Source organism: Zea mays, chromosome 1 (assembly GCF_902167145.1).
Source record: "Zea mays cultivar B73 chromosome 1, Zm-B73-REFERENCE-NAM-5.0, whole genome shotgun sequence".
Taxonomy (NCBI): domain Eukaryota; kingdom Viridiplantae; phylum Streptophyta; class Magnoliopsida; order Poales; family Poaceae; genus Zea; species Zea mays.
In genome coordinates, this window is record NC_050096.1 from 15,220,477 (window position 1) to 15,234,014 (window position 13,538).

A 13,538-nucleotide genomic window follows, 5' to 3' on the forward strand; every position below is an offset into this window, starting at 1 on the left:
GCATGCAACCACAGGTTTTATGTTGTCATCAGTCGTCACAGTGCACCAGCGGTAAAATATTTAGATCCAAGCGACTACTGCTAATGAATGCATATGACAATCTAGAGCCGGTATTTTATACCTCAATTATTAGCTCTACACTTGTACAACAAGCTTATCCATCTAAATGCTAGAGTCTATGACCACTTATTACTGCAAACTTACGCGAAGTGTGGCCACTAGGAAAGCTCTTGCGCCCATCTTGTAAGAAGTTTTTCTCACCATGGCAAATCACATCACCAGCCACTTGATCGTATAACTACACCCAATATATCATAGAGGCACTGTGTTAATTTAAGGATGAAAATCATCTCTAGGAAAGAACTATCTACACGCAAATGAATACAAGTATACCTGCTTTCCATCAGGAAAGTGAAAGTCGCCTAGAGGGGGGTGAATAGGGCGAATCTGAAATTTATAAAGTTTAAGCACAACTACAAGCCGGGGTTAGCGTTAGAAATATAAGCGAGTCCAAAAGAGAGGGCGCAAAACAAATCACAAGCAAATAGAGAGTGAGACACGGTGATTTGTTTTACCGAGGTTCGGTTCTTGCAAACCTACTCCCCGTTGAGGTGGTCACAAAGACCAGGTCTCTTTCAACCCTTTCCCTCTCTCAAACGGTCACTTAGACCGAGTGAGCTTCTCTTCTCAATCACACGGGACACTAAGTCCCCACAAGGACCACCACACAATTGGTGTCTCTTGCCTTGGTTACAATTGAGTTGATCACAAGAAAGAATGAGAAAGAAAAGAAGCAATCCAAGCGCAAGAGCTCAAATGAACACAAATGTCACTCCCTCTAGTCACTATTTGATTTGGAGTGATTCCGAACTTGGAAGAGGATTTGATCTCTTTGGTTGTGTCTAGAATTGAATGTTGTAGCTCTTGTAAGGTGTAGAAGTCTGAAAACTTGGATGCAACGAATGGTGGGGTGGTTGGGGTATTTATAGCCCCAACCACCAAACTAGCCGTTTGGTGGAGGCTGCTGTCGCATGGCGCACCGGACAGTTCGGTGCGCCACCGGACACTGTTCGGTGCGCCAGCCACGTCACCCGGCCGTTAGGGTTCGGCCGTTGGAGCTCTGACAGATGGGGTCTTCTGGCTGTCCGGTGGTGCACCGGACAAGTACTGTAGACTATCCCGTGCGCCTTCTAACGCTGCTCTAACTCTGGCGCGCACTGTAGCGCATTGAATGTGGTTGCAGTCGACCGTTGGCGCTGAAGTAGCCGTTGCTCCGCTGGCACACCGGACAGTCCGGTGAATTATAGCGGACCGCCCTCTGATTTTCCCGAAGGTGACGAGTTTGGAGCTGAGTTCCCTGGTACACCGGACACTGTCCGGTGGTGCACTGGACATTGTCCGATGGCACACCGGACAGTCCGGTGCTCCAGACCATGGCAGCCTTCGGTTGTCTTTTGCTCTCTTTGTTTGAACCCTTTCTTGGTCATTTTATTGGTCAATTGTGAACATTTGGCACCTGTAAAACTTATAATCTAGAGCAAACTAGTTAGTCCAATTATTTGTGTTGGGCAATTCAAGCACCAAAATCAATTAGGAAAAGGTGTAAGCCTATTTCCCTTTCAATCTCCCCCTTTTTGGTGATTGATGCCAACACAAACCAAAGCAAATATGGAAGTGCAGAATTGAACTAGTTTGCATAATGTAAGTGCAAAGGTTGCTTAGAATTGAACCAATAACTATTTCTACTAGATATGCATGGATAGCTTTCTTTTCATATTTAACATTTTGGACCACGCTTGCACCACATGTTTTATTTTGCAAAATGTTTTGGAAATTCTTTTCAAGGTTCTTTTGCAAATAGTCAAAGGTAAATGAATAAGAGTTTGAGAAGCATTTTCAAGATTTGAAATTTTCTCCCCTTGTTTCAAATGCTTTTCCTTTGACTAAACAAAACTCCCCCTTAATGAAATCCTCCTCTTAGTGTTCAAGAGGGTTTTAGATATTAATTTTGAAGAGGGTCTACCAATTTGAAATTATATCAAAAATAAGATACCAAATGAAAATTCTTTTCTTAACTCAAATTTGAAAGCATTTTAAAATTGGTGGTGGTGCGGGTCCTTTTGCTTTGGGCTAATACTCTCTCCCCCTTTGGCATGAATCGCCAAAAACGGATACTAGAGTGAAATATAAGCCCTTGGTCAAGCTTTCTCCCCCTTTGGCATGTACAAAAATATGAGTGAAGAGTATACCAAAGTTGGGGAGTTAGTGCGGAGCGACGGCGAAGGATGAATGATTCGATGGAGCGAAGTGGAAGCCTTGTCTTCGCCGAAGACTCCTTTTCCCTTTCAATCTATGACTTAGCATGAAATGGACTTGAAAGAACACATTAGTCATAGCACATGAAAGAGATGATCAAAGGTATATATATGAGCTATGTGTGCAAAAAATCATTCAAAATTCCTAGAATCAAGAATATTTAGCTCATGCCTAAGTTTGGTAAAAGTTTGTTCATCCAATGGCTTGGTAAAGATATCGGCTAATTGTTCTTTGGTGCTAACATATGCAATCTCGATATCCCCCTTTTGTTGGTGATCCCTTAGAAAATGATACCGAATGGCTATGTGTTTAGTGCGGCTATGCTCAACCGGATTATCCGCCATGCGGATTGCACTCTCATTATCACATAGAAGAGGAACTTTGGTCAATTTGTAACCATAGTCCCTAAAGGTTTGCCTCATCCAAAGCAATTGCGTGCAATAGTGGCCTGCGGCAATATACTCGGCTTCGGCGGTTGAAAGGGCCACAGAATTTTGCTTCTTTGAAGCCCAAGACACCAGAGATCTTCCCAAGAACTGGCAAGTCCGTGATGTGCTCTTTCTATTAATTTTACACCCTTCCCAATCGGCATCGGAATAACCAATTAAATCAAATGTGGATCCCCTGGGGTACCAAAGGCCAAACTTAGGAGTATAAACTAAATATCTCAAGATTCGTTTTACGGCCCTAAGGTGAGCTTCCTTAGGATTGGCTTGGAATCTTGCACACATGCATACGGAAAGCATAATATCTGGTCGTGAAGCACATAAATAGAGTAAGGAACCTATCATCGACCGATATACCTTTTGATCTATGGATTTACCTCTCGTGTCGAGGTCGAGATGCCCATTAGTTTCCATGGGTGTCTTGATGGGCTTGGCGTCCTTCATCCCAAACTTGGTTAGAATGTCTTGAATGTACTTCGTTTGGCTAATGAAGGTGCCCTTTTGGAGTTGCTTGACTTGGAATCCTAGAAAATACTTCAACTCCCCCATCATTGACATCTCGAATTTTTGTGTCATGATCCTACTAAACTCTTCACATGTAGATTCGTTAGTAGACCCAAATATGATATCATCAACATAAATTTGGCATACAAACAAATCATTTGCAAGTGTCTTAGTAAAGAGTGTAGGATCAGCTTTTCCGACTTTGAAGCCATTAGCAATAAGAAAATCTCTTAGGCATTCATACCATACTCTTGGGGCTTGCTTGAGCCCATAAAGCGCCTTAGAGAGTCTATAAACATGGTTAGGATACTCACTGTCTTCAAAGCCGGGAGGTTGCTCAACATAGACCTCTTCCTTGATTGGTCCATTGAGGAAGGCACTTTTCACGTCCATTTGATAAAGCTTAAAGCCATGGTAAGTAGCATAGGCAAGTAAAATGCGAATTGATTCAAGCCTAGCTACGGGTGCATAGGTTTCACCGAAATCCAAACCTTCGACTTATGAATATCCCTTGGCCACAAGTCGGGCTTTGTTCCTTGTCACCACACCATGCTCATCTTGTTTGTTGCGGAAGACCCACTTGGTTCCTACAACATTTTGGTTAGGACGTGGAACTAAATGCCATACCTCATTCCTTGTGAAGTTGTTGAGCTCCTCTTGCATCGCCATCACCCAATCCGAATCTTGAAGTGCTTCCTCTACCTTGTGTGGCTCAATAGAGGAAACAAACGAATATTGTTCACAAAAATGTGCAACACGAGATCGAGTGGTTACCCCCTTATGAATGTCTCCTAGGATGGTGTTCACGGGGTGATCTCGTTGAATTGCTTGGTGGACTCTTGGGTGTGGCGGTCTTGGAACTTGCTCATCCTCCTTGTCTTGATCATTTGTATCTCCCCCTTGATCATTGTCGTCTTCTTGAGGTGGCTCATCTTCTTGATCTTCTTCTTCATCATCTTGAGCCTCATCCTCATCTTGAGTTGGTGGAGATGCTTGCATGGAGGAGGATGGTTGATCTTGTGCTTGAATGGGCTCTTCGGATTCCTTAGGACACACATCCCCAATGGACATGTTCCTTAGTGCGACGCACGGAGCCTCTTCATCATCTAATTCATCAAGATCAACTTGCTCTACTTGAGAGCCATTAGTCTCATCAAACACAATGTCATAAGAAACTTCAACTAGTCTAGTGGACTTGTTAAAGACTCTATAAGTCCTTGTGTTTGAATCATATCCTAGTAAAAAACCTTCTACAGCCTTAGGAGCAAATTTGGATTTTCTACCTCTTTTAACAAGAATAAAACATTTGCTACCAAAGACTCTAAAATATGAAACATTTGGCTTTTTACCGGTGAGGAGTTCATAAGATGTCTTCTTGAGGATTCGGTGTAGATACAACCGGTTGATGGCGTAGTAACCGGTGTTGACCGCCTCGGCCCAAAACCGATCCGAAGTCTTGTACTCATCAAGCATGGTTCTTGCCATGTCCAATAGAGTTCTATTCTTCCTCTCCACTATACCATTTTGTTGTGGCATGTAGGGAGAAGAGAACTCATGCTTGATGCCCTCCTCCTCAAGGAAGCCTTCAATTTGTGAATTCTTGAACTCCGTCCCATTGTCGCTTCTAATTTTCTTGATCCTCAAGCCGAACTCATTTTGAGCCCGTCTCAAGAATCCCTTTAAGGTCTCTTGGGTTTGAGATTTTTCCTGTAAAAAGAATACCCAAGTGAAGCGAGAATAGTCATCCACAATAACTAGACAGTACTTACTCCCGCCGATGCTTATGTAAGCGATCGGGCCGAATAGGTCCATGTGGAGGAGCTCGAGTGGCCTGTCAGTCGTCAAGATGTTCTTATGTGGATGATGAACACCAACTTGCTTCCCTACTTGGCATGCGCTACAAATCATGTCTTTCTCAAAATGCACATTTGTTAGTCCCAAAATGTGTTCTCCCTTTAGAAGCTTGTGAAGATTCTTCATCCCAACATGGGCTAGTCGGCGATGCCAGAGCCAACCCATGTTAGTCTTAGCAATTAAGCAAGTATCAAGTTCAGCTCTATTGAAATCAACTAAGCATAGTTGACCCTCTAATACTCCCTTAAAAGCTACTGAATCATCACTTCTCCTAAAGACAGTAACACCTGTATCCGTGAAAAGACAGTTGTAACCCATTTTATAGAATTGGGAAACAGAAAGCAAGTTGTAATCTAAAGAATCTACAAGAAAAACATTGGAAATAGAATGGTCAGGTGATATAGCAATTTTACCCAATCCTTTGACCAAACCTTGATTTCCATCCCCGAATGTGATAGCTCGTTGGGGATCTTGGTTTTTCTCGTAGGAGGAGAACATTCTTTTCTCCCCAGTCATATGGTTTGTGCACCCGCTGTCAATAATCCAACTTGAGCCTCTGGATGCATAAACCTACAAAACAAGTTTAGTTCTTGATTTTAGGTACCCAAACAGTTTTGGGTCCTTTGACATTAGATATAAGAACTTTGGGTACCCAAACACAAGTCTTTGATCCCTTGTGTTTGTCCCCAACATACTTGGCAACTACTTTGCTGGATTTGTTAGTCAAAACATAAGATGCATCAAAAGTTTTAAATGAAATGCTAGATACATTTGATGCACTAGGAGTTTTCTTTTTAGGCAATTTAGCACGAGTTGATTGCCTAGAGCTAGATGCTTCACCCTTATATATAAAAGCATGATTAGGGCCAAAGTGAGACTTCCTAGAATGAATTCTCCTAATCTTATGCTCGGGATAACCGGCAGGGTACAAAATGTAACCCTCGTTATCCTGAGGCATGGGAGCCTTGCCCTTAACAAAGTTAGATAATCTTTTAGGAGGGGCATTAAGTTTGACATTGTCTCCCCTTTGGAAGCCAATGCCATCCTTGATGCCAGGGCGTCTCCCACTATAAAGCATACTATGAGCAAATTTAAATTTTTCATTATCTAGCTCATGCTCGGCAATTTTAGCATCTAATTTTGCTATATGATCATTTTGTTGTTTAATTAAAGCCATGTGATCATGAATAGCATCAATGTTAACATCTCTACATCTAGTGCAAATAGAAACATGCTCAATGGTGGATGTAGAGGGTTTGCAAGTTTTTAGTTCAACAATCTTAGCATGTAAAATGTCATTTTCACTTCTAAGATCTGAAATGGAAGCATTGCAAACATCTAAGTCTCTAGCCTTAGCAATCAATTTTTCATTTTCAATTCTAAGGCTAGCAAGAGAGGCATTTAATTTTTCAATCTTAGCAATAGAAATAGCATGATCATTTCTAAGATTGGCATATGAATCATCACATATATTTGAATCAACCTTAGCATTTAAACTAGCATTCTCATTCCTAAGGTTGGCAATCAAATCATGGCAAGTGCTTAGCTCACTAGATAATTGTTCACATTTTTCTACCTCTAGAGCATAAGCATTTTTAACCTTAACATGCTTCTTGTTTTCCTTAATTAGGAAGTCCTCTTGGGTGTCCAAGAGTTCATCCTTTTCATGAATAGCACTAATTAATTCATTCAATTTTTTTCTTTTGTTGCATGTTAAGATCGGCAAAAAGGGTAAGTAAATTGTCCTCGTCATCACTAGAATTATTCTCATCACTAGAGGTTTCATATTTAGTGGAGGATTTGGATTTAACCTTCTTCTTTTTGTCGTCCTTTGCCATGAGGCACTTGTGGCCGATGTTGGGGAAGAGGAGTCCCTTGTTGACGGCGATGTTGGCGGCGTCCTCGTCGGAGGAGGAGTCAGTGGAGCTCTCGTCGGAGTCCCACTCCCGGCAAACATGGGCATCGCCACCCTTCTTCTTGTAGTACTTATTCTTTTCCTTTCTTCTCCCCTTCTTGTCGTCGCCCCTGTCACTGTCATTAGAAATAGGACATTTTGCTATAAAGCGACCGGGCTTACCACACTTGTAGCAAACCTTCTTGGAGCGGGGATTGTAGTCCTTCCCCCTCCTTTGCTTAAGGATTTGTTGAAAGCTTTTGATGATTAAAGCCATCTCCTCATTGTCGAGCTTTGAGGCGTCGATGGGAAGCCTACTTGATGTAGACTCTTCCTTCTTCTCCTCCGTTGCCTTGAATGCGATGGGTTGTGCCTCGGGCGTGGAGGAGGCGCGTTGCTCGATGATTTTCTTTGAGCCTTTGATCATTAGCTCAAAGCTCACAAACTTCCCTATAACTTCCTAGGGAGACATTAGCGTGTATCTAGGATCACCTCGAATTAATTGAACTTGCGTAGGGTTAAGAAAAATGAGGGATCTTAGAATAACCTTGACCATCTCATGGTCATCCCATTTGGTGCTCCCGAGTTTGCGCACTTGGTTCACCAAGGTCTTCAACCGATTGTACATGGCTTGTGGATCCTCCCCTTGGTGAAGCATGAAGCGACCGAGCTCCCCCTCGATCGTCTCCCGCTTGGTGATCTTAGTCACCTCGACTCCTTCGTGCGCGGTCTTGAGCACGTCCCAAATTTCCTTTGCGCTCTTCAACCCTTGCACCTTATTATACTCCTCTCGACTTAGAGAGGCGAGGAGTATAGTAGTGGCTTGGTAGTTGAAGTGTTGAATTTGGGCCACTTCGTCCGAATCATAGTCTTCATCCCCTATGGATGGTACCTGTACACCAAACTCAACAACGTTCCAAATGCTAGTGTGGAGTGAGGTTAGATGATGCCTCATTTTGTCACTCCACATATTATAATCTTCACCGTCGAAAACCGGTGGTTTGCCTAATGGAACGAAAAGTAAAGGAGTACGCTTTGAAATATGAGGGTAGCGTAGGGGAATCTTACTAAACTTCTTGCGCTCATGGCGCTTAGAAGTTATGGACGACGCGTCGGAGCCGGAGGTGGATGGTGATGAAGAATCGGTCTCGTAGTAGACCACTTTCCTCATCTTCTTTTTCTTGTCGCCACTCCGATGCGACTTTTGTGAGGAGGATTCCTTATCCTTCCCCTTGTTGCAGGACTCTCCCGATGGAGCCTTCCCGTGGCTTGTAACGGGCTTGTCGCCGGTCACCATCTCCTTCTTGGCGTGATCTCCCGACATCACTTCGAGCGGTTAGGCTCTAATGAAGCACCGGGCTCTGATACCAATTGAAAGTCGCCTAGAGGGGGGGGGGGGGTGAATAGGGCGAATATGAAATTTACAAAGTTTAAGCACAACTACAAGCTGGGGTTAGCGTTAGAAATATAAGCGAGTCCAAAAGAGAGGGCGCAAAACAAATCACAAGAAAATAGAGAGTGAGACACGGTGATTTGTTTTACCGAGGTTCGGTTCTTGCAAACCTACTCCCCGTTGAGGTGGTCACAAAGACCGGGTCTCTTTCAACCCTTTCCCTCTCTCAAACGGTCACTTAGACCGAGTGAGCTTCTCTTCTCAATCACACGGGACACTAAGTCCCCGCAAGGACCACCACACAATTGGTGTCTCTTGCCTTGGTTACAATTGAGTTGATCACAAGAAAGAATGAGAAAGAAAAGAAGCAATCCAAGCGCAAGAGCTCAAATGAACACAAATGTCACTCTCTCTAGTCACTATTTGATTTGTAGTGATTCCGGACTTGGGAGAGAATTTGATCTCTTTGGTTGTGTCTAGAATTGAATGTTGTAGCTCTTGTAAGGTGTAGAAGTCTGAAAACTTGGATGCAATGAATGGTGGGGTGGTTGGGGTATTTATAGCCCCAACCACCAAACTAGTCGTTTGGTGGAGGCTGCTGTCGCATGGCGCACCGGACAGTCCGGTGCGCCAGCCACGTCACCCGGCCGTTAGGGTTCACCGTTGGAGCTCTGACAGGTGGGGTCTTCTGGCTGTCCGGTGGTGCACCGGACAAGTACTGTAGACTGTCCGGTGCGCCTTCTGACGCTGCTCTGACTCTGGCGCGCACTGTAGTGCATTGAATGCGGTTGCAGTCGACCGTTGGCGCTGAAGTAGCCGTTGCTCCGCTGGCACACCGGACAGTCCGGTGAATTATAGCGGAGCGCCTCTGATTTTCCTGAAGGTGACGAGTTTGGAGCTGAGTTCCCTGGTACACCGGACACTGTCCGGTGGCACACCGGACAGTCCGGTGCGCCAGACCAAGGCAGCCTTCGGTTGTCTTTTGCTCTCTTTAGTTGAACCCTTTCTTGGTCATTTTATTGGTCAATTGTGAACCTTTGGCACCTGTAAAACTTATAATCTAGAGCAAACTAGTTAGTCTAATTATTTGTGTTGGACAATTCAACCACCAAAATCAATTAGGAAAAGGTGTAAGCCTATTTCCCTTTCAGAAAGCATCGCCAGAAGTCTGGCCTTGGTCTCCCTACTGCAGTCTTTATTAAATCAGTAAAGACCACAGTTATCAACACAACGAAAAGAACACCTAGAGGATTTATATGAATTATTCAGCGACATGTGAATCAGCAACTCAGCACAATGAAGTAAACTAATAGAAGATAGCAGGGACATTTAAAAAAACCTAGTGCTGCCGAATGCAGATCATAAATGGCTCTCGTGGCAACATATATGGATATGAAGATGAGCCAAGGACAGAGTATAGAGACCATCTAGCAAAAGGTTGAACACCCCACATCAGTGCTAAATAGAGTGAGTTCGAGCTTGCATCAGACAACATAATTGGAAGGTAGTGTCATAAACATACATCGGAGCCCAAAAACTTCACTGCATGTATCACACAGTAATATTACTTACTTGTCGAGGGAATTGTAGACATATAGTGCACACAAATGTCAACATGACAATAGTAGATCAATGAAGCATCATAAGTTATTTATGACAATACCAAATAGAATATATCCACTAGTTCAAATCTGACATCTATTACCTATGATGCTCAACTTTGTACAGCAATGGCATATTTCAGTATAGAATTTAGAAACATACATGTTCACCCTTTAGATGAGCAAGTTCCCCTTTCATCTCCTCCGGAACAGCTCTAAGCCAGGCAGCTTTACCTGTTGATGCTGCTTCAATTTCAGCTATTTTTGATCTTTCTCCATTAATACCACCTGCAAAAGTATAATTATATGCAAATAATGAAGATAATATAATTGATTACTCTAATTCACAATTTTTTCGGCATACTGAGATCAATCTTGTTCAGCTACTCATGAGTCACTATTTTCCTGAGTAAAGCACAACAGAAAATGGAATAATGATTAAAAGCATTCACCTAATAGACTAGCACAACTAAATACTACCTGGAAATTATGGTTTTATGATAATACTATGATGCTAAACGCTGGAGTTACCTATAGAGATTGTATCGTTTCAATAGAGACTATATGATTTTAGATGCCTTTGCCCTTTCTGTAGAAACTTCAGCTAGCTGCGCCTGCAAAGCTTTCTATTTACAGAGGACAAAAAGAAATAAAGATAGATCACCTTAATGCTCCCCAAATTTCACTCCTAGATTTTCTCTTACCTTCTGATGCTTAGCAGTGAATTATGAAATTATTGCCATCCCCCTATCTTCAGAAGATTGAAGGGATCCTTGGACTTTATCTAGCAACTTTACAAACATCACATCTGTCACTTGTGTCCACATCACATACACTAAATAAGAGAATGCTATTATATTAACAGTTCTGTACATTTGACCCTGTGATACCGGTTTAGTTCAGAAGGACAGATAATTGTTAGTTATGACCAAATACATCAAAACTACCTGTTTTTATGAAATGAATGACAAGAAATTAGGTACAAATTGACGACAGTATTGACCTGCCTATAGATCCAGTGATCAACGACAATCAGACCTTTTTGTTTCTAACCATACACTGAAAATAAGTTGCTCATTACACATGTTCCACAATATAGAAAAATAAACTAAACATTAATTTTCAACCATATATCGATCATGTAGTATGTAGCCTGAATATACAATTCATATCAATTTGAGAAAAAAACAACTACACAATTATATGGAGAATAAGGCATAGTACTATAACAGGCAGAGCGATGGAGTGAACAATCACTAAGGATAAGTAGCAAAATAAAGTCACCGAAGATTTAGAGACATGTCTGATACAACAAAGCAAAAGGAGCAGTAAGACTTTACTTTTCTTAAAATGATAAAGATTTCAGGTAGTTATAACTTAGAACAATCTGATACATGAAAGAACTAACAAGAATTGCTCTTTGAATGACACAACTACGTAGGAACCTAGCTCAATATACAGTTAGAATATCAGTGTAACATCTGCATTACACCAGAATGCACTATTTTAGAGCCTAGAATAACAAAATCCTATATATACATGAGGTAGACAAAAAAAACTAATTGGTAGAAAGATCTCGTATGTGAAAACAATAGTACAAGACATCCTCATATATGACTTTATTCTTTTCACCTATTGCTCCCACAACCCTTGCAGCATGTGATCGCTTGATTTTGGGCATGGCCATCAATGAAACAATAAACAAGAGCTTGAAGCCCTGCCAACAAAATCTAGTAAGAACTGATTGAACCAAGGATAAAACATGACATGCACTTGATCTGGATTTCGAGGTGTAACTTGAGATCTGGTGACTGGGTACGAGGTGGGCGGCCACCATACGCCTCAAGACAATAGCCGTCGGTCCAAGGAACAGGCTGAGGTGCGCGACTAAGGGCGGGATGTGCAGGGGCAGAAGCGGATGTCCTTCACACCAGAGCATGGCTAGGCGATAGGCTGCACAACAGGTACATGAGCCAGAACGTCGGGAATAGAGCAGCAAGGATGCATACCGGTGCGTGCAACCGTCAGCCGTGGTCCATGGAGGAGCACTAGCGACCGGACGGTGGAGCACTGTAGGCTAGAGGGGGAGGTTGGAGCCGGCGAGCTGCCATGGCCCACCGTGGACCATCCCATGGAGTGGAGTCGTTAGCTCAATCATGGCGGTGGAGGCGTCAGGCATGGCCGTGTCCCACATGGAGCCGCGGCGGCCACAAGTCGGTGAGGCAAGGGCCAGGGGCGGACGACGAGGTGAACGGGACGCATGGTGGTGCTAGCACTGTAGGCAGGGCTAGATCTGTGGCAGCCGACAGGTGTGGACGCGAGACATCGGACAGTGAACCATGCGAGTGAGGCAGGGGTGGATTCTTGGAGGTGCGGTGGAGGAGAGGAAGCGAGCCGTCGCCCGCAGTCAACGTGAACGCTCCTAGGCGGCGAGTGCGTGAGAATTGGCCGGTTATGGTTTGTTTTGGGGGGAAATAATATATCCTAGATTTTAGGTGACGGTTTGGGCTAAATGGATGGAAAAAATGAACGTGCAAGAGTGGCAGATTGTGGTCGGGTTGGCCACTTGTGGTTGGGTTGAACTGGAATAGACCTTTTGGACCAGGGCTTCCTTGTTTTATTGGAAGCCCAGGGCTCCAAATAGATAAACTATATATATAATCTTATATTATATGGATAACAGTCAATGTAATACCAAAATATTATATTAAATAAATTTTACAATGCCTTAAAAGTTTCTTCTAACATTTCTTGAGGCAATCATCAATTATCTAATTTTTTTCTCAATACATAAGGTCGTCGTACCATTCAATCGTTCTTGAGAGATCATAGACATCAAGTAGTTGATGCCACCATAATAGATATAATAAATAAGATTCGATAAGGTATACACATATTTCAAATCTTTTTAGAAGACATGAATGGTTATGTCAAAGTTAACTTTAAAACTCTTAACTCAGATATTAGATTATTTAACTCAACATTAGCTATCATGTTAACTGTCTTTAAGATTTGGAGGTCTAGAGCGGCCGCCCTGGTGGCTCTATGCCCAGAGCCGGCCCTGAACCAAGATCAACAAGGAGATTATGAGATCCAAGGGGAATCAGGAGAGCCCTCGGTGGTGTCTCCTCCTCGGATGAGAAGGACTTCATCACTCTCTAAACCTTGCAGCAAGAGGGAGATCCAGCCGCTCACAACGCGTCTTGACTGAAGGATTACGGGGAGGCTACGCTAGCGCAAAACAAAATTTTCAACCCCATAAAACCAAGAACTACTGCGGTTATAGGTCATAGAATTACCACTAGACGTGCAGAGCAGCGGAAGACGTCTCAATGTAGACGAACGCGTCGAGCAGTGCCGTGCAGTCGTCGGCGTCCTTCACGTCCTCGCACAGTTCGTCCTAGTGCTCCAGATGCAGCACCTCCGAGGTATCCACACGTACAGGGAGGAAGCGCCACGTACTGAACTGCTAGGTTCGCGACGGCGGCTTGGCGAGGGCGAGAGGCGAGCGGCTACTCGTTTGCTGGTGG

At 43.3% G+C, this 13,538-nt stretch overlaps 1 pseudogene across 2 annotated transcripts; it reads right to left on the minus strand.

Annotated features, from left to right (window-relative positions):
- Nucleotides 1-8,554: 8,554 nt before the first annotated feature.
- Nucleotides 8,555-12,486, minus strand: LOC100276391 (uncharacterized; annotated as a pseudogene). 2 transcript variants are annotated; one of them, NR_159395.1, is made up of 2 exons: nucleotides 10,713-12,462; nucleotides 8,555-10,634 (listed from the first exon to the last, which is right to left on the minus strand). The product of NR_159395.1 is annotated as an uncharacterized protein, transcript variant 2 (transcript). The 2 variants fall into 2 exon arrangements; NR_159394.1 differs by lacking the exon at nucleotides 8,555-10,634 and having other exon boundaries at nucleotides 11,354-11,725; nucleotides 11,806-12,486.
- Nucleotides 12,487-13,538: the final 1,052 nt, after the last annotated feature.